This window comes from Dermochelys coriacea, chromosome 1 (assembly GCF_009764565.3).
Source record: "Dermochelys coriacea isolate rDerCor1 chromosome 1, rDerCor1.pri.v4, whole genome shotgun sequence".
Classification (NCBI taxonomy): Eukaryota; Metazoa; Chordata; order Testudines; family Dermochelyidae; genus Dermochelys; species Dermochelys coriacea.
In genome coordinates this window covers 78,749,500-78,771,367 of record NC_050068.2, presented here as the reverse complement: position 1 = coordinate 78,771,367, position 21,868 = coordinate 78,749,500, and the positions used below count along the sequence as shown (strand labels likewise).

The 21,868-nt window shown below is 41.8% G+C and overlaps 1 protein-coding gene across 10 annotated transcripts in view; it reads left to right on the top strand.

The window, feature by feature from the left end:
- The window catches only part of KLF12 (Kruppel like factor 12), a 361,876-nt gene that overhangs the window by 34,755 nt on the left and 305,253 nt on the right, over positions 1-21,868 (top strand). Inside the window, exon 1 of one of the 10 annotated variants that reach the window (XM_043504593.1) lies at positions 10,787-10,911. The exons of the other annotated variants lie outside the window; for them this stretch is intronic. The gene's annotated coding sequence lies outside the window, so the exon portion shown is untranslated. Of the gene's footprint in view, positions 1-10,786; positions 10,912-21,868 lie in introns of those variants that run through there. 10 annotated transcript variants of the gene reach the window in all.

The window sequence follows — 21,868 nt, the reverse complement described above, 5'->3', positions numbered from 1 at the left end:
GAGAAGTGAAGGAGAGGAGCAAGTCTTTGGAAGGAAGTCAGAGGAAAATAAGGACTATGAGTTCCAAGAGGACTTGAAGGGGAATGAGTCTCTGGCTAGAGCTGATGAAAGGATGAGGCTAGGGGTGTATAGAACATAGGGAAGAAATGGGTGTCTTCCTGATGAACATGAGAAGTTGTTAGGATGAAAAGGAGTCACAGACAGAAAGGTGGGGAAGGTCCTTTAAGTTTCTATGTTAAGGGTATTTAAAACTTAAAAAAATTCCAGCAAAAAAAAGAGGTGACTTAAGGTTGGAGGTATGCATTGCCTTTCAGTAAAGTTATCTAAAAAAGGAAATTCAATTATAGAAATCAGGAAATGCAGAGTTAAAGTTGCACTTTTCAAGCAAGGCAAACTACAGTAACTCTGCTATTGTAGAAATGCCAGAGTATCAACTTCCTGTTTCTTTGCATCTAGAATATTGAAAATGTGAATCATGGTGGACAGATTTTATGACTTGCAGATGAAAAATTGTGACTGAGAGGCAAGTCAAATTCATAATGCCTCTTGAGGCTACTCCTGGCTTGGTTTGGTCTAAGCACCGTCCCTTGCTTAGGGCTTTACCTAAAATCAGAATCTAGCCTTTAGTTCTCTTTAGACTCTACATCCCTGTCTACAAAATGTGGATCATGTTTCCATAGATCAGAAGTATGGAGAATAAATGCACTTATGAGTGTGAAGCTCTCAGGTACTTCAATGAAGGGGCCATGTAAGTAGACAGACAGGTTTCTACATAAAAACAGTAAACGCATTAGTCTTCTCATATTTGCCAACCTCCACATCCCCTAACTCACTGAAGACTATTTACTGAAGGAAGTAATATCACTGTGGCAAAGTCCAAGTGGCATAAGCAGGAATTATTTGAAACAGTTACCCTTTTAAAAAACAAAGTCAGGAAGAGCGGCAAAGAGTCCTGTGGCACCTTATAGACTACCCGACGTATTGGAGCATAAGTTTTCCTGGGTGAATACCCACTTCGTCAGATGCGTATAGTGGAAATTTCCAGAGGCAAGTATAAATATGCAAGCAAGATTCAGGCTAGAGATAATGAGGTTCGTTCAATCAGGGAGGATGAGGCCATCTTCTAGCAGTTGAGGTATGAACACCAAGGGAGGAGAAACTGCTTTTGTAGTTGGCTAGGCATTCCCAGTCTATGTTTAATCCTGAGCTGATGGTGTCAAATTTGCAAATGAACCTAAGCTCAGCAGTTTCTCTTTGAAGTCTGGTCCTGAAGTTTTTTTGCTGCAGGATGGCTACCTTTAAATCTGCTATTGCGTGTCCAGGAAATAAGGAAACAGATCAACAGAGTCAGACATGTACCGAGAAACCTCCTGCTGCGAGACAAGCCCAAGAAAGAAACCAACAGAACTCCACTGGCCATCACATACAGTCCACAGCTAAAACCTCTTCAATGCATCATCAGTGATCCAGAACCCATCCTGGACAACGATCCCTCACTTTCACAGGCCTTGGGAGGCAGGCCTGTCCTCGCCCACAGACAATCCACTAACCTGAAGCATATTCTCACCAGCAACGACACATCACACCATAGTAACTCTAACTCAGGAACCAATCCATGCCACAAACCTCGATGTCAGCTCTGCCCACATATCTACACCAGCCACACCATCACCAGTTCATTCACCTGCACGTCCACCAATGTAATCTATGCCATCATATGCCAGCAATGCCCCTCTGCTATGTACATCGGCCAAATTGGACAGTCCCTACGTAAAAGGATAAATGGACACAAATCAGATATTAGGAATGGCAATACACAAAAACCTATAGGAGAACACTTCAATCTCCCTGGACAAACAATATCAGATTTAAAGGTAGGCATCCTGCAGCAAAAAAATTTCAGGACCAGACTTCAAAGAGAAATTGCTGAGCTTCAATTAATTTGCAAATTTGACACCATCAGCTCAGGATTAAACAAAGACTGTGAATGGCTAGCCAGCTACAAAAGCAGTTTCTCCTCCCTTGGTGTTCACACCTCAGCTGCTAGAAGAGGGCCTCATCCTCCCTGACTGAACGAACCTCGTTATCCCTAGGCTGAATCTTGCTTGCATATTTATACCTGCCTCTGGAAATTTCCACTATATGCATCTGACGAAGTGGGTATTCACCCAGGAAAACTTATGCTCCAATATGTTGGGTAGTCTATAAGGTGCCACAGGACTCTGCCGCTCATAGGCTCAAGGCCATTCATAGGATAATGATGATTTCAGAGGGGAAGAAAGCAGCAGGAGTACATAAATTCTGAAGAAACAAAGATCCCATTATCATACTAATGTCCTTTTAGTTGACTGAGAAGTTAACTCTTGCAAGTTGTAGCATCATATGATGATAGTGACAATATTTTCAAAGTGACAAAAGATTGACTTAGGAGAGCATGCTACTTGTACAAGTGATCTCCCAACTATTAAACCCAAAGATCTTTAGCTTAAAGATCTGTGAATGCCATGAATTTTCACATTTGGCCAAGTTAAGTGCATTAGTTGTCAGATTGAAAAAAGAGTGGAAAAATAGTTCTACACTTTACTTTTCTTTCTCTGAGATTGTATCAATATTGCTATGCTTCCAAATGGATTATTTTTACTGTACAACAAGTCCTAGAAAGTAAATAAATACTGTGCTCACACTATTTGCCCAAAAGGTCTTTCATCTGAATTTGTTAGTATTAAATCAGAACCCGAATCCCTCTTCAGTTTCATTAACAACAGTACCTGGCCAAAAGCCTATGTGCAATAATACTACATGCATAGAAAGTCCCCTAAGGGAAGCTGATCTTGTCAGAAACGGTAATAATTTGGGCTGTCTGTCCTAAAGGGTTCTGTGACTGTGAATGGTTTAATCTGCTTTGGGAACACAGAAGTAATTCCGTGGTGTTTGCATCATCACAGAGCTGGCTTGTGCTTTTCTTGTTCAGTATGATAACATTTTCCATCATTAGAAATGTTTCATCTTCAAATATTTAGTATTCAAATATTTGTATTACCATAGTGCCTAGCAGCCTCAGTCATGGACCAAGACCCCATTGCGCTGGGCCTTATACAAACATAGAAGAAAAAGTCTGTTCCTACCCTAGAGAATTTATAAACTAATATGACACAATGGATGGATGTAGACAAATGGAGTACCAGGAAACAAAGCGAACACTATCTGTTATCATGATAGGTTGTCATCTCAGCTGCCAAGCTGTTAAGTTTTTTTTGTAGGCATCAAAGAACTGTAGAATTCCAATGAGAGTTTTGAAAGAGAAAAATGAGGTAGCTTTGCAAAGGCTTATGGGGCAGTCTTCCCCAGCATGACGGCAGCATGGGAGAAAGCACAAAGGTGATTGTTTGAAAATGTAACACATGGGTGATGGAGGCTCTCATCATGGGCCTATGGGAGGCAGGGGTTGACACCTCACTAGTGAATAAGATGATAGGAAGGATGGGAATAGGTCATGAAGGAAAGGCCTTGAAAGTGAAGACAAGTATGTTATGTTTAACAAGATAGAAAAGAAGAAGCCAGTGGAGGGATTCAAAGAGAGATGTGAGATGACTGAGAGCAGATGAGACATCATCAGTGATGGACTGGAAGTTATAGAAAGGCCAAGTGACAGGGTTTGGGGAGGAGGGTTGATGGGAGATCCTGAAAGAGCCCAGCTGATGGCCTGAAAGAGGAACTCGGTAAGAGAAGGATCAGAGAGACAGAGAGCAGTGCTTGGTGAAGCCCAGATCAAATGAATGGTCCTTTTGGTGACTGGGAGAGTTGAACCAGGCCTTCAGGTTAAAGAAAGAGTTGAGAGTGAGGGGTTGGAGGATGACTGTGGGAGATTGAGGAGAGAGAGAAAGACAGGAGTCAAAATCAGAGAGGAAGCCTGATGGGAAGGAGTTGGGTGGATGGTGGATGACAGGAGTTGAGAGCTGGTGGGAAGTGTAGAAGATGATGATAACAAGGAGGGGGAAATGGAGCCAATGAGGGGGAAGAAAGAGGACAGGTGTTAGGATACAGACAGAGGATGTGGGAAGAGCCATGGCAGAGTGGCAGATGGACAAGTTTTGCTGGGGCACAATTTGAAAAACTCTGTGAAGGTAAGTGTGGGAGACACCAGGATAGGAAAGGCTCCCTGGTGCTTGTAGCAGCTCCCCAGGTCAAGAAGACACATTGGGTTGCCCCAGAGAGGGGAAGGAAGGTGGCTGGGCTGCACCACTGGGAAGATCTGGGCAGGGCTGGGGGTAGAGGGAGACACAAGGTCAGGAGCTTCAGTTAAACAGCAAATATACATCCCGTAGTTGTTGAGAAGGAAAAGACCAGGTACCTACAAAAGCACTGAACTTTGGCATGTAGAAACTTGATCCAAGGATATAGTCTTCTTGGCTCGGTATTAAAATATTTTGTACATTTAAACAACTTAAACTAGCACACAACCTATGAATTCTATCTTCTACTCGTGTCTGGAGCATGTCACTAATAGTTCTTATATTTGGGTACTGATGGAGCATTTTGGAGGAAGAAATATGTAGATTAAAAAAACAAACCTAAATGAATTTGGACAGTTAATAATGCAGTTACACTGTGTCTAAAGCATTTCTGGTTATATACTGCAACAAATACCTGGTACTGGTGCTCTGACATGCCAAGTTTTGAAAAAAGGAGACTAGAGCTCTAGGAGTACAGTTGTGTGGCTTCATTTGTGTGTATAACTGCTTTGAATGGGGCGCACATTTAGCCCAACAAATACTTATTTGCATGTGTAAATGCATGATTTGCATGTGCTATTGCACTAACTGAACAAGGAAATATAATATAGTTTTGAATGCCTCCTGTATTGAAATGCTGGTTATTTAGTGCTAAATTTTATCACACTGATCTGTGTGATATTAAAGAAAAATATGGAATTTGATTTAGGGATTTTTTTATACAGTAAGAGCTCATGGCACTTTTAAAGGTCCTCCCCAACCCCCCCAAAAAAGGACAATGAGGAGCTTAACATGTAAAACAGACAGACTATAGTGAAGTATGATCATAAACAAAAGATGCCAGAGATGGTATGGGAGAATAAGTGGTACGATGGTGAAAGATGAGATGTACTCATTATGCATAAATCTTGCTGGAACTTGGTGTGGAAGGAGCCCAGAGGTCTATGCAGGAGGAGGGGGTAACACCATTGGGGCTGAAGGAAAGGAAGATGACTTTAGAAGCAACATGTTGGATAGATATGAGTGCAATGCAAGTGAGAACAGGAGAGGCCAGAGAGGAAGCGGTTGCAGTAGCCAAGATGAAATGATCAAAGCATGGAGTGAGGATTTGATGGTGGGGATGACTAGGAAGGGGCAGATTTTTGGAGGTACTATAGAAGAAGAACCAACAGGATTTAATAACAGTATGGATGCTGAGGCAGAAAAAGAAGAGACAAAAGACTGAGATATCCCCAGGTTGGGAGGGTGGTGGAATAATTGATAGTGATAGAGAAGGAAGACTTCAGGGAAAGTGAACAGATAAGAAATTAATTTTCATCATGTTATGCATGAGTTGGCAGCTGGCCATGAAGAAAGAGATGTTGGGTGTTCAGTTGCCAATGCAGGACTGAACAAGGGGTGCCTAGTGATCTTATTAAGGTATCCAGAACTTGTATTGACAATTTTTGGTTTGTTTCTGAGATTGTAAACTCTTCAGGACAGGGACTGAGACTTCTTTTGAGTTTGTACAATCTCTACTACAATGGGTGCTTAATCCCAATGGTGCTTTTGAGCACAGTTTAAATTAATAATTAATAGAGATGGTTCTTTCTTCACATTGCCCTTCATTGGCTTTTGTGAACCGTCTCATTTGATTCTCCTTCTTCTGACCTTTCCATTCAAAATGCAGCTGCTAAAATTATCTTCCTTGCATGTTGATTAGACCATATCATTCCAAGTTGCCAGCTGTATCAAGTTACAATTTCCCACCCAGGCCTTCAAGGATCTACACAAACCTGCCCCGTCTCCCTCTTGGATCTTTCTGTTGCCCTCTCACCTCTTCATTCTTTTAGCAATATCAGCGCACTGCTTGCTTCAATCTTTTCTCCTATGCCTGTCTTTGTACCTTTCTCCATGTTCTTTATGCATAGAAAAATCTCCCAGTCCCAATGAATCAGGTCCCCATAGGTCCACAAGCACTAATCTGTGTCACCATCACTAAACAGTTTAATGGGACTAAATTGGGGGGCCCAGATAATCTTCATCCAAGAATATTAAAGGAATTGGCACCCGAAATTGCAAGCCCATTAGCAAGAATTTTTAATGAATCTGTAAACTCAGGAGTTGTACCATATGATTGGAGAATTGCTAACAAAGTTCCTATTTTTAAGAAAGGGGAAAAAAAGTGATCCGGGTAACTACAGGCCAGTTAGTTTGACATCTGTAGTATGCAAGTTCCTGGAAAAAATTCTGAAGGAGAAATTAGTTAAGGACATTGAAGTCAATGGTAAATGGGACAAAATACAACATGGTTTTACAAAAGTTAGATCGTGCCAAACCAACCTGATCTCCTTCTTTGAGAAAGTAACAGATTTTTTAGATGAAGGAAATGCAGTGGATCTAATTTATCTAGATTTCAGTAAGGCGTTTGATATTGTGCCACATGGGGAATTATTAGTTAAATTGGAAAAGATGGGGATCAATATGAACATCATAAGGTGGATAAGGAATTGGTTAAAGGAGAGACTACAACGGGTCCTACTGAAAGATGACCTGTCAGGCTGGAGGGACGTTACCAGTGGAGTTCCTCAAGGATCAATTTTGGGACCAATCTTATTTAATCTTTTTATTACTGACCTCGGCACAAAAAGTGGGAGTGTACTAATAAAGTTTGCGGATGATACAAAGCTGGGAAGTATTGCCAATTTAGAGAAGGACCGGGATATCATACAGGAGGATCTGGATGACCTTGTAAACTGGAGTAATAGTAATAGGATGGAATGTAATAGTGAGAAGTGTAAGGTTATGCATTTAGGGATTAATAACAGGAATTTTAGTTATAAGCTGGGGACGCATCAATTAGAAGTAATGGAGGAGGAGAAGGACCTTGGAGTATTGGTTGATCATAGGATGACTATGAGCTGCCAATGTGATATGGCTATGAAAAAAGCTAATGCGGTCTTGGGATGCATCAGGAGAGGTATTTCCAGTAGGGATAAGGAGGTTTTAATACCGTTATACAAGGCACTGGTGAGACCTCACCTGGAATACTGTGTGCGGTTCTGGTCTCCCATGTTTAAGAAGGATGAATTCAAACTGGAATAGGTACAGAGAAGGGCTACTAGGATGATCCGAGGAATGGAAAACTTGTCTTATGAAAGGAGACTTAAGGAGCTTGGCTTGTTTAACCTAACTAAAAGAAGGTTGAGGGGAGATATGATTGCTCTCTATAAATGTATCAGAGGGATAAATACTGGAGAGGGAGAGGAATTATTTAAGCTCAGCACCAATGTGGACACAAGAACAAATGGATATAAACTGGCCACCAGGAAGTTTAGACTTGAAATGAGACGAAGGTTTCTAACCATCAGAGGAGTGAAGTTTGGGAATAGCCTTTCAAGGGAAGCAGTGGGGGCAAAAGATCTATCTGGCTTTAAGATTAAGCTTGATAAGTTTATGGAGGAGATGGTATGATGGGATAATGTGATTTTGGTAATTAATTGATCTTAAAATATTTATGGAAATAGGCCTAATGGCCTGTGATGGGATGTTAGATAGGGTGGGATCTGAGTTACCCAAGAAAGACTTTTCTGTAATATCTGGCTGGTGAATCTTGCCCATATGCTCAGGGTTTAGCTGATTGCCATATTTGGGGTTGGGAAGGAATTTTCCTCCAGGGCAGATTGGAAGAGGCCCTGGAGGTTTTTCGCCTTCCTCTGTAGCATGGGGCATGGGTCATTTGCTGGAGGATTCTCTGCTCCTTGAAGTCTTTAAACCACAATTTGAGGACTTCAATAGCTCAGGTGAGGTTTTTCGCAAGAGTGGGTGTGTGAGATTCGGTGGCCTGCGTTGTGCAGGAGGTCGGACTAGATGATCATAATGGTCCCTTCTGACCTTAGTATCTATGAATCGATAAAACTCTATATTATATAAGAAATTTTTTCCTGCTTGGTTTTTCGGTTTGTCTTACCAAGGGTGCAGAGGGAAAAGGACAGATCTCCAAGGGAAAGTGAGGGGATTCGGGAGAAGAAGGGAGGAGGATTCGCTAAGGGACGTAGTGAAAGAACAATTCAAAAGGCAGGAGAACCAATCAAGTGCAAGGAGGAGAGAGTGGTTGACTCTGCCAAAGGCAGAAAATGGAGTAAGGAGTCTGAGGAGTGAAAAGAGGCCCTTGGACTTGGCTGGAAGCAGAGCAGTAATGACCTTTAGTCAGAGTTGTCTCAGTAGAGTAGAGTGGAGTGGGCTGAAGCCAGAGTGCAAAGGATCCAGGGGAGAGCAAGTTAATGAAGAGAACACTGAGGAAGCAGGCATAGCCAGCACACTCAGAGCTCGGATGTAAAGGGGAGGAGGAAGATGGGTCTTAGCAGGAGAGGCAAAAACCATCAAGGTAAGGTTTTCATACTCTGGGTATCTTGAAGGACTTTACAGAAATGAGTTAGAAACTGATAGAGCAGGTGAGCTGTAAATGTGGTAGCTACTAAGTATTCAATAATAGTTGACACACAGGCTTATAACTTGCTTTATTGAGAGAGAGTTTTTTGGTCGAGAAACAGGGATTAGTTTCTACTCTTTCTTTGTACCTCAGTGGGCAAAAGAGATTTTGCATTATTATGTCATCCGAAGGACAGCATCCTTAGCAGTGCAGCACTGCACTGCAGCATCAGCAACATGTTCAGGATAGACAGGGGAAGGCAAAATGTGATGCCTTCTAATTGTCAATTAACAAATCAAACAAGGAAGAAGATAATGTTAACAGTTTAATGGCTGCAAGAAGGTTATTATAGAAATCTCTAAGTTTATGGCATTGTTAATAATAGCATGCAAATCCGAATGTTTAACAAAGCTTTAGTAGGCTATCAAGTAACGTTAGCTGGTGACATGGTGCTTAACAATTATGTCATGCTGTATACCGCTGAATAAGTAATGTAAAAAGTAGGCTACTTTTGAAGTCTCATTTTTGGCTGGAAGACCAGTAAAGATGTTAAAATGTTTGGCTTTCTTTTGTCATTTTTACTGCTTGTATAACAATATCTTCAGGCAATACTGATTTGCCTGGTACTTGTTCCATGGTTAATGCATTTTCTGTAATTTGCTGTAATAATTTTGTCTTTGTGGTGGTTTGTTGGTATTTTCTATGTTTATGTACTCTTGGAGTACATCAAGGGAGCTTCAGTGTGGCCACACTTGAAACAAAGCTTTCTGCTTTCAGTGTAATTTACTCAGCAGCTGGTGCACCTGAAATCAAATCCTGAAATGTGCAAAGGACAGATACAGTTGTGGACTGTTGGTTTTTTTTTTTTTTTTTTTTTAAAAACATCCTGAACAAAGAATTTTCTTAAGGAACACTGAACAGGATTCAGTACTTCCGATGCATTATCTCTTCCCTTCCCCTGCCCCACCCACTAGAGATTTATGGAAGTGCAAAGGTCAACATTTTTTAGGAATCGCCTATGATAATTTCAACCTATGATAACTGAAAACCCACATTTGTTTTTTTAAGCATCTGATTGAAATTGGTAAGTCAACACCTCTTCTTCCCCCAAATACGTGTAGAAATTAAGTGTTAACATTATGCATATAGTAGCCATGCTTGGAGGATTTGAGATCAGCTCTTTGACACTGATTTTTTTTTTTTAACTAAAACTTTTATGGGTTCCACTGCTATGTCTACACTACAGCTGGGAGGTGTGATTGCCAGCACTAGAGACCTGTGCAGATACAAAATTGAATCTGCATCCGATCTGCAATCCACAAACATGGCCCACGGATATCTGCAGTTTTTTTCAGGGCTCTAGATATAAAATTGAATCCGTATCCATCTGCAATCTGCAAACATGGTCCGCGGATATCCACATCCGCAGCGCCTCAGGCTAACTGCACACGTTTAGACTTGGGGTGGGGTGTCTTGGACTTGGGTGGCTAGTCCAAACTGTTGCCAGTGCCTCAATATTCACTCTGTTTCTTTTAGTATGTGAGTGAGTGTGAATTTGTGCTGGGAGGGGAGCCTGAGGCAATTAGCAAAGAAGAAATTGGTAAAGGATTGAAGACAAATGGTATGACTTTTTGGGGTTGACTATTAGCCATCCTCCTCAAATCTCCTTACAAAGGAAAAGATACTTTTAAAGCTCCACAAGAAAATGAAGTTGCTTTGAGAGGCAGTAAAACTAAATTTGCCCGTTGTGTGATCCTCTACTCACCTCTTCAACATACCTCAGTCATGGGCCCTTTGGAAACCTGCTACATTTGTTATGGGCTGCTGCTGAACAGGGACAACTGCTAAATAAGATACATGTCCATTAGAGACTGTTTGTTAGTCTACTGCGCACTATGGGCTACATGTTCAAAAAGTTCCATGCCTACAATCAGAATCAGATTTTTAAAAGAGTTCTGCTCCTATTTAGGATCCAAAATAAGTGATCACATTTTTATAAGAGCCCAGGTCACTAAGTTAGGGCACATTGTTTATCTCTCTGACCTTCCTGTCCAAATAATAGATAATAACCATTTGATCAACTCCTTTCATAATCACATTTACCCATTCCACCTCTTTCCCCTTTGCTCTCATGGCAGGAAGGGGCACCCAAATATTATCTCCCACCTCCCTTTGGGGGTTCATCTGGAGTTTCCAGGAACTTCCTCTGCCCCCAACAGCAGCTTGTGGAAGAGAGAGATTTTTTTTCCTTCCCACAACCAATGGGAAGTGAATGCAAGGAGCATTGCTCTTCTTTCAGCTCCTCTTTCCCTTTGGACAGAAAGGGAAATACAACCAAAACTATATGGCGAGTGAGTGGGAGACACTGGGCTGACCAGTAAGAGGATACTGGTTCTGAGCAAGCACTAGTGGCAATGTTTTGGACAAGTGTTCTGAAGAGCACCAGTAAATCCATGGCTATTTATGCATTACAACTCAGGTTAGAAAACTCAGCAGCTTATTGCCCACAGGCCATATGATAAAGCTGTAAACTGACCTTCCTTTTGACAGTACTGGACTCAGCTGACCTTTAATCTGGGCACTGGCAACTCCTGGATACCAGATATACCAGAACTTCCTCAGTTAGAAATTCCTCAGTGTTTCTGGTTGGCGCTGTGACAGAAGGTCTGTACCTGTGTGCCTAGTTCATAGTTCAAAATGACAGCAAATGATTGACGGAGGGTTTTAATATTGAGGAAAATGCCAATCTGCCAAATTGAAAAGACTGCAGAGAAGCTGTCTGGAGTGGAGATATTCAGACTGATCTGTGAAATATGGTCTCTGAGCTTGGTCGCTAAGCCTTTGAAAGGTGGCTCTTAATCCTCATTAAAGGCTTTTTGTATACTACTCTTACTCCTCAGCAAATGCTCATTTCCTCCTAAGCCTTATTAGATATGCATGGATAACTGGAGAAAACTGTTTTGGAAAAGGGGATGGCTGCCCTAGATCAAGTGAGGTTTGTCTGGACAACTATGTTGATTTAGCTGAAGGGAGCTGATAAGAGAGAGCTCTGAACACAGCAAAGAATCTTTCTCTAGAATGCAAGTGATGTTAGCAGACTGACCAAAGAATGATCAGAGGACGAATGCTGTTCCCTCCCCCCCCCCCCCGAGGTATCTAAGCTGAGAGAACCTTATTTAGTGTAGCTGATGCTAAGCATAAATCAGCATCTATAAAGCAAACTGTTTTAGGTTTTAATTCCATTTATTTTTTGTTTTTTAATAAATCTTATGCAATCTTGTCTAAGAAAACGGACTGAAATGTAAAGAATTTCTGGAGGCTGCACCCTGCCCTCTCTGTCTCAGTCAAAGGGAATGGTCAGAAGTATCTTACCCCCATGAGTTGCATTGCCATCAATCTGCAGCAGGCCAAAGACTGTGCAGGGGGTGAGACTTGGTGGCACTAGTCGCCGGGCCATATAATCAGCATTCTCTGCCGAATAAAATGGTCCGAAATCACAATTTGAAGTCACAGGATAGATTTTGGTCAGCCCCCTCTAAATATTTGTAATCCAAATTATTATTAATTTAAAAATGAACAAAGAACAAAATAGAAAAGGAGTACTTGTGGCACCTTAGAGACTAACAAATTTATTAGAGCATAAGCTTCGTGAGCTACAGCTCACCGATGAAGTGAGCTGTAGCTCACGAAAGCTTATGCTCTAATAAATTTGTTAGTCTCTAAGGTGCCACAAGTACTCCTTTTCTTTTTGCGAATACAGACTAACACGGCTGCTACTCTGAAACCAAAGAACAAAATAAGTGATCAAATATTGTGGGGCTATCACTGTTGACTTCATTCTCTCTTCCCCTTCCTTCCTTTCTGTGTCTATCCATCACCATCCTTTATTCCTTCTTTCAGTCAGTTTCCTCTTCTGCTCTCTACTCCTTTGCAACTTCAAGCCATCATCTGTAGAAAAGCAGGACCAAGCTCCTGGACTGTGGCAGTTCACAAACTCAGTACCTACTGTAGAGGAAATGGACTAAGATCATAATACTCTTACTAAAATGCTAGGAAATGTCCATTTGGGGGGAAACAGATTGGTCCGAAGAAGTTCCCTATGATCTCGAATGTAGAACCTGTGTACCAAGTGATTATGTTCAATTATATGATCAGCTTTAGAGAGGTTAGAGAGGGTCATTTCAAAAAAACAGATGGAGTGTGATCAAAAGATCTATGTCTGTATTTCTGACTCAACATAAATCTTAGGTAAAAGTTTCAACCCTTTAAAATCATGTATGTCATAAGTCACATTGACTTCCAATGGGATTTAACCTCCTAAATGACATAGGGGCTTTAAAAATGGGACTTAAGCTGCTAAGTCATTTAGACACTTTTGAAAATGTTACCCCTTAGGTATATATAGTATAAGGCAATTAATCAAAATGAGCCAAATTACATCTCTTTGCTTTGGCATCCAAAATGGGCACAAATGAATGCTGTAAGACCAGTACTATTTTGTTTCTGCATCATGGCCAAACCTCAGCTCCCTGTTGAACCCCTGCACAAATCATCCATGCTCTTAGGAATCTGAGTATGAGCAGGTTTCAGAGTAGTAGCCGTGTTAGTCTGTATCCACAAAAAGAACAGGAGTACTTGTGGCACCTTAGAGACTAACAAATTTATTAGAGCATAAGCTTTCGTGGGCTACAGCCCACTTCATCGGATGCATAGAATGGAACAGACACACACACACACTTATATACAGATAAGTTGGAAGTTGCCATACAAACTGTGAGGCTAATTAGTTAAGATGAGCTATTATCAGCAGGAGAAAAAATTTTTTGTAGTGATAATCAAGATGGCCCATTTAGACAGTTGACAAGAAGCTGGGAGGATACTTAACTTAAAGAAATAGATTCAATATATATAATGACCCAGCCACTCCCAGTCTCTATTCAAACCCAAGTTAATGGTATCTAGTTTGTATATTAATTCAAGCTCAGCAGTTTCTCATTGGAGTCTGTTAGCCATGCCATCAGGGGCTCGTTCACCTGCACATCTACCAGTGTGATATATGCCATCATGTGCCAGCAATGCCCCTCTGCCATGTACATTGGCCAAACCGGACAGTCTCTATGCAAAAGAATAAATGGACACAAATCTGACCTCAGGAATCATAACATTCAAAAACCGGTAGGAGAACACTTCAACCTCTCTGGCCACTCAGTAACAGATTTAAGGGTGGCAATTTTGCAACAGAAAAGCTTCAAAAACAGACTCCAACGAGAAACTGCTGAGCTTCAATTAATATGCAAACTAGATACCATTAACTTGGGTTTGAATAGAGACTGGTAGTGGTTGGGTCATTACACATATTGGTATTTCTTAAATTAAGTATCCTCACACCTTCTTGTCAACTGTCTAAATGGGCCATCTTGATTATCACTACAGAAGTTTTTTTTCTCCTGCTGATAATAGCTCGTCTTAACTAATTAGCCTCTCACAGTTTGTATGGTAACTTCCAACTTATCTGTATGTATATATCTATATATCTTACTATATGTTCCATTCTATGCATCCAATGAAGTGGGCTGTAGCCCACAAAAGCTTATGCTCTACTAAATTTGTTAGTCTCTAAGGTGCCACAAATACTCCTGTTCTTTTTGAGTATGAGCAGGTATATAGTGGCCTCGAGTTAATCAAAATGTCAGCAAGAAAATGTATTGACCATGCCGCCTGATCCTTAAACAGAGTTCCAGAATTCTCTTCTCTGGCTCGACGTATAAAGTACCCATTGAGATTTTACAAAGTGCCAATCCTGCAGATTTGCGGGACTCTGGATCATGGTATAGCATTTGCACTGTTTCCCCTCTGGCTGTGCCCAGAAGTTGTTCCATGAGGTTCTGACATATGCGTGCTGATTTTTGTACATGAAGATTTACAGCCTTGATAGCAAAATATCCTCGAAATATGATATAGTGAATCCAAAGTGAAGTGACAGCATTTTTAATGAAAAAAATGTCAATATGTGTTTGAAAAGGATTATGTACTTAACAGAACCACCTAGTCTTCTGCAATATTTATGTTTTTTAACTGTCTCATTCTTTCCCCTTCTTTGCCCCCACTCGATTCACCTACACCAGTGGTTCCCAAACTTGTTCCGCCGCTTGTTCAGGGAAAGCCCCTGGCGGGCCGGGCCGGTTTGTTTACCTGCCGCGTCTACAGGTTTGGCCGATCGCGGCTCGCAGTGGCCACGGTTCGCTGCTCCAGGCCAATGGGGGCTGCTGGAAGAGGCGCAGGCTGAGGGACGTACTGGCCACCGCTTCCAGCAGCCCCCATTGGCCTGGAGCAGCGAACCGCGACCAGTGAGAGCCGCGATCGGCCGAACCTGCAGACACGGCAGGTAAACAAACCGACCCGGCCCGCCAGGGGCTTTCCCTGAACAAGCGGCGGAACAAGTTTGGGAACCACTGACCTCCACGCATCAAAGGGGAGTGGAAAAATTCCAGTTCTCTATCCTTCCATCAGCTCTCCACCTGCTCTTAGAGACATTTATATCTCTGTGGAACACTCTCCCCCTTTTTGAATCTAGTGAATATCTTCAGAGCCTTCCTCCACCTTTGCTCATAGCCTAAGTATTAGCACAGTGAAATTTGATCTGATTTCTTGTCAGTTTCATTGCTGTCCACAAGGCTGTTGAACAGCAGTAGAGTTTCCTCTGCTCTGGCCTGGCAAAGCTCCGAGCAGCAGTCTGCAGCACTGGAGGTGTGTCTGTAGACTTGAGAAGATAGCATTGCATTAGTTTAACTTAATTTGTGTCTGGAAGGTTATCTTTGCAATCATTAAGGAAAGTTAGATTCTGCAGAAGCAGATGACTCTCACTCAGGCTTCCTACTCACCCTGCGTGGGTAGGTGAGTGAATTTTTCAGGTTGTGTTCAAAAGCAAGATTTTTTTTTTCCGTAGTCAGAATGAAAGTGAATTTTCATATGGGGGGGAAAAAAAACCCAACCTCTTCTACACAGGAGCAGACTGTTAGAAGTCTGCCAACTGGCCTATTTGAGAGAAGTCATCAAGCCAGTTCTATTTTAATACACTGACACAGTGCAGTGAGGCAGCTGGAAGTACAGGCTCACAGAAAGAGCAAGCAAGAGAGAGATGTTTTTCCTCTAGCATAAATGTTTTGTAGTAACTGACAGCATCACAATTTCAACTCTACTGAGATTCTGATAGATCAGAGAGATTTGAGGAAGTTTGCACAAGGGTCTTAGCAAAAAGGGCTTGAGGGGTATCTATTTGTTGCCTGAAATGGTCACAACATCACATGCACATGGCTCTGTGTCAAGCTACTGTGACGCTGGTTATTGAACAGAATAGGTTGCCATGGGTAAGCAAAATGGTGACTGTCAAAAGCTGCAGACAGAACCCTTTGTTTAAACAGGATGAAATTTTTTTGACTAAATAAAGGTCAGAAATGCCAAGGCTATCATTAACTGACACAATCCAGCAAGAAATGATGAGAAAAGTATTACTATAAAAAGTAGGACACACATCATATATAATTTATCAGTGTATAGGAAAACACATCTAACATCATGCTGTGCAATAAAGTATCCACTACAGGATCAGGAAATAGCGATAAGATGCTGTTTTCCAAAATTCATCACCTCTAAAAGAATCCTCCCTTCATCTAGTAAAAAAGATATTTTTAATTTCCTTGATTAAGAGCCCCATTTTGTGTGTCCATATCAATATGTTTAGAATGGAAAATTATTCATAATTTGATTCTGGGACCCTGAAATGAGAAGCTGCTCTATTTGCTGTAGCAACTATTTAAAGGTGTACAACAGGTTTCATATCACACATAATTTAATGCAAAACAATATTATTTCTCAAGCATTAAAATGCTAAGGATTCAAATTAACCATATTTAGTCTAAATGAACAGGCTGGCAGATTCTTAGTTGGTTTTGAGGAGGGGTAGCCTGCTTTGAATGGCTGCTTCTGAAATGCTATCTCATGCTGTAATGCATAGTTAATAGAACTAGACAGAATTGTAGCATGCTTGCATTCAGGGGTCATGACTGTGAAGGGTGCCATGATTCAACCTGATATAGCAGTGGGAACCCTGAGACAGGAAGTTGCCTTGTTTACAAGAAGTAGAGAAACCACAATTGCAAACCAACTTGAAAAATTCCATTGTGGCTTTCATTATGAATAGCAAGCAAGAGTGCTGAGAATTAGTGTTTTTAAAACTAAATACCAATGGTGAGACACTGGAAAGATGAAAATATTCTCTTACAAAGTCTCCAAATGAAAAAAGTACATGAATGTATTGCTGCATCTGTCAGAACTGCTGTAATATGCTGAAGTAAATATAATATGAAATTGCTGCTGTTAGGGTGGGGAGGGAAAGAAAGGGGCAACTCTCATTCCTCTGGAGCTATTTGAATCTGAGATTAGAAATATATAGTGTGAGCTCTGTGAAATTTGTTTGGGAATTTCTTGTTTGACTGGGTTAAAAGACAACTCCAGTCAATATCTTTGCTCCCTTACAGAAATTAAAATACTTTTTCAGTAACTAAAATACATGTCAAAAAAAGATAGGCCTCACTAGTCTGACTTTTGTTGAAACTCTGTGTTCTTATTATGATTTGAATGCCAAGTAAATCTGTTTCTTTCAATCACAAAATGATTTGGTGTTCAGATTGAGACTACTGACCTGTAAAGAAACTCTCAGGATTACAGTTTAATTATAAGGAGCACATTCTCCCCTCAATATGCTGGAGATCCATGGGAGTTCCAGATGTGGGTCATGGGGAGAATAAGCCCCCAAGTGATGCATCTGCTCCTATATAAGTAGTCTATATTTATGCATAAAGCACCATATGCAAGCAGTTATTAATCTTTGTCTATAACAACAAATTAGACAGACATACAAACCAAACTTTCTGGCTAGCATACTATTGTGAAATAGTGAGTGTCAATCAACTACTGGTACTCATCCTTAGCCTAATTAATATGAGAATTACTTGCCTTGCAAAGGGTGTGCAAAGAATTCTGACCCCTCCCTCCCCCGCAAATCTGTTAGTTTCAATGAAGCTGCAAGAAAGATGAAGTTGGCCTTTGACTTGCTATTTTTCTTGTTGGAAATACGTTTCTGTTGTTTCTGGAAATCTGTTGTTTCACTGCTATTTTGCTGGCTTTTCATTCCTTAGATTTTACACTCTTTATCTTGTTACTCTTCAGATGCGGGTGAGTGTCTTTGTTAGTTGCATTTCAGCAGATGTTCAAAAGGGACACTAAACATTTGTAGGCCCAACCTTCGACCTGCCTGTTGTTTACACTATATTGTAGGTGTAAATGTTGTTCTTTGGGTTTTGGGGAAGTAGATGGGTATGCTGTTGTATTGCTGTTTTTAATTTGTGGTGAAGGTGCCTGGAACTCTGGGAAGGGGCTCTGTTCTGTACAATTGAGGTAAATACAAAAGCATTTATAAGACAGTGGGGAAAAAGTGATATTAGATAGTAATTGACAAATTTTAGGCCATTATGCCATTAAATGCTCTGTTGTAAAGCCTGTTCTTGTGGGGGAGGGGGCAGCATTAAGGCTGGGAGTGCAACCTTCACATTGACAGCCAAGACTTTCAAAAATGCGTAGTGATTTTTTGGTGCCCAGCATCAAACCTTAAAGAGGCCAGATTTTAAGAAAGTACTCAGCCTCCCTTTCAAGGTGTCTGAAGATGAGCACCCAGAAATTGAAAGAGGTAGGTGCTGAGCACTTCCTGGAAATTGGGCCCCTTTAAGGTGTCTCTCAGTTTTTAGATGCCCTATTTTGGGGACCTTGAAAGAGGGTGCTTAATACTCTCTTGAAATCAGGCCCCTTTAAGGTATCTCAAATTGGGCACCGAAAAACTGAGTAATCTAAAATCATCAGTTGGCACCAATTTCAGAAGTGACATTTCTTAAATCTTTGACTGTTAAACCATGTAGCTATTAATATCTGCTTTGGGATGAATGGAGCCCTCACTTCTGGTGCCTCTGCACATGATTCTGCTAGGGAATGGAGGAGCTGAATTTGGGAGGCACAAACTCATGTATGGCCCAGAGCCAAGGCAATGGGAGTCAGACTATGGGTGGGCCAGTGAAAGGGTCATTGGAAAGATTTAGGGCCACAGGATTAGTGACACACATGGTCATTCATGGAGTAGCTCTGTAAGCTGCTGTGTGGTCCTGGGGAGTGAGGTCAAAGCATCTTCCTAAGAACCCAGCACAACTATTTGGCTTCGGTGCTTTGTTGGTTGGATTTCTTGTTGTCATCCAAGTAAAGTTATTATAGTTGATTTAAAAGGCATGAATTGTATTATTTGCATCTGGAGAGATAAGAAAATCACTGGTCATAAGGATGGGATACTTCTGAAATATCAAGGGGATCAGAGTGTCTCTCTAAAAAGAAAGGAAGAAAAATAAACAAGGTAAAAGTGGCTGTATATAGATAAGGCTGTAAGGAAGTTGTGATTTTTTTGGTTTAAAAGTTATAGCCACAGTTTTTAAACATGTGGTTTTGGTGCAGTACTCCAGGGTATGCAACCTACCTGGAACCTGCCTAGCAAAGCAGAGCAGTGGCACAGAAGAGATCCTGCGAGATCCGCTTGGCTCTTGAGGGGAAGCATGATGGAGAGGCAGCTGGGCCAAATTTGAATGATGGAAGGGCAGTTGGGCCAAATTTCAGTGAGTGCTTGTCTGCACTTGAAATGCTACAATGGTATAGCTGCTCCTGTCGGCGTAGGTAATCCATGTCCTGAAGAAGCGGTTTCTATGTCAATGGAAGAATTCTTCTGTCAACCTAGCGCTGTGCACATGAAGGATTAGGTCGTTTTAGCTGTGTCTCTCAGGGGTGTGGATTTTTCACTCACCTGAGAGATGTAGCTGTGCTGATGTAAGTTCCCAGTGTAGACCTGCCCCGATTTGATGATGTGACCTTACACGTGGGGTTACAGTGTCATTCAAATTTTCAGCAACTATAAAAAGTTGCGGTGTGTGTTAAAAGTCATGGTTTCCACAACAAATTCATGGGCTGCTGTTTTCTATGAGAAAATAGCCAGTGTCTACTCTGATGCAAAACTGAAGCCTTTTAAATGTGTGTACAAAGACTGCTGCAATATTTCTCACAGTGACATTAGAAATGGTTGCAAGAACAGATTTATTTTCCTAACTCTGGTTGGAATATAGGAGTTTGAAGTTGTTGAATAGTTGTGTTCTATTCAAGGAGCACGTGAAATGGAGTATAAAGACATGAATGAAGTGTTTTGAAAAGAACAAGGTGCCCCAAACCACATAACTGAGAGATATATTTCACTTACGAAACCAAAGAGAAGAAGTAAAGCTGTCTGCTTTCCTGGATACTCTTAACAAGCTGTCTACCCCAGTGTTCCCTCTAATTTTTCTCATCCATGTGCGAAATGAATTTTGTTACGTGTACCAATATGGAGGTGATGTGTGTGACGGGTTGGGTCACAGGAACCCCCTTGGGACTGCCACCTGATGTGCTGAGACCACCTCTGAGACCGTTTTCCCTGGCAGCTTGGGACTTCAGAACCCTGCCTGGTTGAGCCAGACACGCTTGCCTGCTGCAAACACAGCCCCAGGTCTGAACTCCGTCCCTCAAAAGCTGCAAGCTTAACTGAAAACAGCTTGAGAAGTGCTCCTGTCTCCAGCACCCAGCTTCCCAGTTCCAAATGGAATCCAAACCCCAAATAAATCTGTTTTACTCTGTATAAAGCTTAATACAGGGTAAACTCATAAATTGTTCACCCTCTATAAGACTAATAGAGAGATATGCATAGCTGTTTGCTCCCCCAGGAATTAATTACTCGCTCTGGGTTAATAAGGAAAAAGTGATTTTATTAAAAATAAAAAGTAGGATTTAAGTGGTTCCAAGTAATAACAGAACAAAGTAAATTACCAAGCAAAATAAAACAAAAACATGCAAGTCTAAGCCTAATACAGTAGGAAAATAAATCCAGGTAAATCTCACCCTCAGAGATGTTCCAGTAAACTGCCTCTTTGACAGATTAGACTCCTTCCTAGTCTGGGTCCAGCAATCACTCACAGCCCTGTAGTTACTGTCCTTTGTTCCAGTTTCTTTCAGGCATCTTTGAAGACAAAATGGAGGGGTTTTCAGGGCCTTATATAGTCTTTCTCTTGTGGGTAGAAATCCCTTTGTTCTCCTGTGTAAAATCCCTTCAACAAGATGGAGTTTACAGTCACCTGGGCAAGTCACATGTCTATGAATGATACAGCTTTTTGCAGGCTGATGCCTTTGTTTACACATTAGTTTGAAAGTCCCCAGGAAAGCTCTGATGTGGATTGGCATCTCCCAAAGTCCATTGTCAGTTAAGTGTTTTTTGATTCGGGCACTTACTGAAAATAGTGCTTTCTCAAGAAGCTGACCAAGTGCTTCACTGAGGCTACTTAGAATCAAACAAGGACATAGCCAATATTTATAACTTCGAATACAAAAATGATACACACCTATAGACAGTGTAATCATAACCAGCAAACTACAACCTTCCCATAGACATCTCTGTATAAGAACTGGTGCAGCCATAGGACCCTGGTTGCAACAATGATCTATACTGTCACAGTTTATGTCAATAACGTCACAATGTGTGACACATCACCTTCATATTGGTGCACATAACAAAATTCATGTGGCAGAGTGGGGCTGAGGGTTCAGAGTGTGGGAGGGGGCTCAGGGTTGGGGAAGAGGGTTGGGGTGCTGGGGGGTGAGGTCTCTGGCCAGGAGTGCGGGCTCTGAGGTGGGGCTGGGGATGAGGGGTTTGGGGTGCTGTGGGGCTCCGCCAGGGGCTACACGGGGAGAGAGGACTCCCCCCCCACCGCAGCTCTCTATCCCCACAGCAGCACCTGGGCTGGGCTGGGGGAGGAGTGCTTGTTCCCCGGCCGCGGCAGGTCGGGGGCTGGGCTAGGTCGGGGTTGGGGTCAGGGCCGGGGGAGGGGTGTCTGTCCTCTGGTTGTGGCAGGTTCCGGGCTGGGGGAGGAGTGCCATGGCTGGGGGAGATGCATCTCTCCTCCCCCCCCCCCCCCCACAACCGCAGCCCTGAGTGTAGGCGGCCATGCAGATTAGAGGGAATTTAGGTCCACACACTGTCATGTAGATAATCTTTAATAATCCCCGAGGGCTTTTTTGGTATTTAGGATCAGAAATCCAGAATTTAGGGAGAGGT